The following is a 2582-nucleotide window of genomic DNA, read 5'->3' as shown; positions in this document are numbered from 1 at the left end:
CTGGTCTACAATTTTTAAGTCTCTGGTGGACTCTATCACTGGAGAAGGAAATGGCAGCCCACTCCAGTATTCTTGCCTGGGAAATTCCATGTATAGAGGATCCATGACTCACAGCTCTAAAGCAAGGACAGCTCCAGGTGATCTGAGATGTGCCACATTGTTAACACCTCACACCATTGCCACCACTTGTTTGTCAAAGCCTCTGCACAGCAAAGGAAATGATCAACAGAAAGAAGAGGCAGCAGAGTGGGAGGAAATATTTGCAATGCATGTATCTGATAAAGTAAGGGTCCTCAAATTCCAGGATTTAATGTCTGACAATCTGAGGCGGGTCTGGTAATAAAAGTTTTGCAGCAAACTAAATGCCCAAACCCACTTAAAACATTTTAGGTGGATCAAACCAAAGAAGTAGGCTGCAAATTTTGAAATATGTTCAATTCTATTCTTATAAGTTGACAAGGCACAAAGATTGTTGTTCAGTCACTAAGTCATATTTGATACTTGTGACCCCATGGGTTGCAGCTCGTCAGGCTTCCCTGTCCTTCCCTATCTCCTGAAGTTTGCTCAGACTCATGTCCATTGAGTCAGGGATAAGTGAGTCAAAAAGACTCACTCCAAGGTACCCTCTTCTTGACTGTTCTTCCATTTCCAACACTGAGTCCACCATTTCACCCTTCTGCCAGCCTCTGATTTGGGACTTAGAGTCCCACTAGGACAATATTTTGGAGCTCACCACTTTTCTGAGAGCTTCTTTCACATCCTTGTTCCTCAGACTATAGATCAGGGGGTTCAGCATGGGGATCACTGGGTGTAGAACACTGTGGCCACTCTGTCAATGCCCATGCTGGTGCCAGAGTGGGGCCGGCAATAAATGAAAAGAATTTTTCCCTGTAAGACAGCAATGGCAGCGAGGTGGGAGGCACAGGTGGAAAAGGCTTTCCACCTTCCCTCTGCTGAGTGCATCCTCAGGATGGTGATGGGAATAAACAGGTAAGAGATAAGGATGATCATGCTTCTGATGATCTCACTGAAAGTGGCCACAATGTATAGCACCAATTGATTCACAGTGACATCAGAGCAAGCAAGAGACAACAGAGGGGGAAGATCACAAAAGAAGTGGTTGATCACATTTGATCTGTAGGATGGGATCTGAAGAGCTAAACACAAGTGAATCACAGAACATACAGTAACATTGAGATAGCAACAAGACACCAACTCCACGCAGAGATTTCAAAACACAGTGACCATGTAGAGCAATGGGTCAGAGATGGCCACAAAGTGGTCATAGGCCATCACTGCCAGCAGAATGACCTCAGTTACCACAAATGTGCAAAACTGGTGGAACTGTACAGCACATTCCAGGAAGGAAATTACTTTGTCTTCTTTTAAGATGTTAACTATCATCTTTGGTGTGCTGATCGTGGAGTAACAGAAATCCACAAAGGACAAGTGGCTGAGGAAAAAGTACATGGGGATGTGGAGTCCAGAGCTGACCTGAATGAGAGCAATCATGCCCAGGTTTCCCCAAACTGTGACTCCATAGATGGAAAGAAACAGCAGGAAGAGGAAGACTCTGAGCTCAGGAGCATCTGAGAATCCAAGGATGAAGTCTGTCACAGCAGTGCAGTTTTCCTTGTCCATGTCCTCACTTTACTGTGGTTGCAGAAAAATATTAATAGTTATTCTTCATTGGATCACTCCCAATTAGCTACTAAAAAGGACATAAGAATAAATAAGATAGTCAACTTTTTTCAGCAAAGAAATAAAACATTGACATTTTGAAGATTAGGAAAAGTTCAGATATTGTAGCCCACAAATGCATAGAGCTCACATTTATATTCACAGATCACATGAAATAATTCACATCCATGAAAACCTGTGTGTTTATTTAAACTAGTTATACACAATTTGCAGCTTGGAACCAAATCATTAGAAAGACATCAAATGTTATTTAGTTAGCCATATTTGAAATTTAAATATTTTTTTATTTGTAGACTTTTTAATCAGTTATTGAAATACTGGGATCCCTGGGGATTTTTTTTAATACTACACAGGAAATTTCTTTCTTTCTTTTGATGAAATGAATAAAACTATGCTTATTTAAGATTATTAACACACAAGCATCATGTTTTTATTATTAACCTTTAAATGGAAAAGTGAATTTTATACTCTATTTTAGCATGTTTTTTCTATACAATTAGCCTAGTGATTTTTAAATTATGATATACAATGTTAGTCATTGTTCAGGGAATTGTTATTTAGGTCTAAACTTTCTGAACTGTGACTGAAGCCTTCTAATACCTATTTGACAAGTGAAATCACTACTTTAATATATTCAAGAAATAAAATTTGTGAATATTAAATTAACACAAGTTCTTATTGCCACATTGCACTATTATTTATGATAGGAGCTTAGAAACAAAATGTCAAAGAGCAGGGTAAAAGTTGAGCTACATGTAGATTATGGGAAACTATACAGCTTTCAGAAGAGCTTTCAATGACCTGAAAAATGACTAAGGAAATGGCAAGTTAAAAATAGAAAGCCAGATCACAAAGATAGATACAATATATCTATACATAAG

General features: G+C 38.8%; 1 pseudogene; it reads right to left on the bottom strand.

Moving 5' to 3' along the window:
• Positions 1-709: 709 nt before the first annotated feature.
• On the bottom strand, positions 710-1641 carry LOC139176537 (olfactory receptor 5L1-like; annotated as a pseudogene).
• Between the last annotated feature and the right edge of the window lie 941 nt (positions 1642-2582).

Source organism: Bos indicus, chromosome 16, assembly GCF_029378745.1.
Source record: "Bos indicus isolate NIAB-ARS_2022 breed Sahiwal x Tharparkar chromosome 16, NIAB-ARS_B.indTharparkar_mat_pri_1.0, whole genome shotgun sequence".
NCBI classification, from domain to species: Eukaryota; Metazoa; Chordata; class Mammalia; order Artiodactyla; family Bovidae; genus Bos; species Bos indicus.
Note: the sequence above shows the minus strand (reverse complement) of the source record. Positions and strands in the feature narration are given on the sequence as shown.